We start from the raw sequence: 804 nt of genomic DNA, 5'->3' as shown, positions 1-804 counted from the left end.
GTGTCCCCTGAGCCTCCTCTCCAGGCTAAACAGCCCCAGCTCCCACAGCTGCTCCTCATCGGACTTGTCATCCAGTCCTTTCACCAACCTCGTTGCCCTTCTTTGGACATGCTCCAGCACCTCAGTATCCTTCCTAAATTGTTCTGAAGCCAAAAATGCCAGCGAAAGCCTGGTGCTGGCTGCATGTCAAGCCATTGGCAAGGCTCATGGAAATGCACAAGGGGAAGGGCTGAAGGAGGATGCTGCCCCTGAGACTGTTTAGTTTTATAAAGGAACCTGACTTTTCTAGACCAGTCTACTGAGTTGTCATCTCAGAAGTGGTGTTACAACACCTGTGGTCAAATAACCTCACCGGAAGTATTAAGTGGTACGAACTGAAGTTTACTGGCTCTAGGTCACCTGTCAAACATGGGAGAAAATCCCCTCCCTACGTCTTGGATCTCTACAAAAAGTACTCTCAGGTTTACCTGGAAATAAACACTCTACTACTAAGAGTAGTAGTACTAGTACTTAGTACTACTAAGTATAATGTTGATTGGGGGAATAATGTAAAAGGCACAATTTATTTAAGTTTTCACTTTGTTTAATGAATTATGCTGAATTCAAAAAGCAGTGAATTCAGAGGTAACTTAGAAAAATGCATATTCTCAGATCATCTTGGGGTTTTTTCTAATGATAAAATTTACTTACATTTCTCCATACAAAGAATAATACAAGAAATGTGAGGTGCAGGAAAACTGGTATACTTTCTAGAAGTATAATACTTAAATAATAAGAGAAATCCAAAGACCTAGCTTGCACAGC

Source organism: Manacus vitellinus, unplaced genomic scaffold, assembly GCF_001715985.3.
Source record: "Manacus vitellinus isolate BGI_N305 unplaced genomic scaffold, ASM171598v3 scaffold_5_pilon, whole genome shotgun sequence".
Lineage (NCBI taxonomy): Eukaryota > Metazoa > Chordata > Aves > Passeriformes > Pipridae > Manacus > Manacus vitellinus.
Note: the sequence above shows the minus strand (reverse complement) of the source record.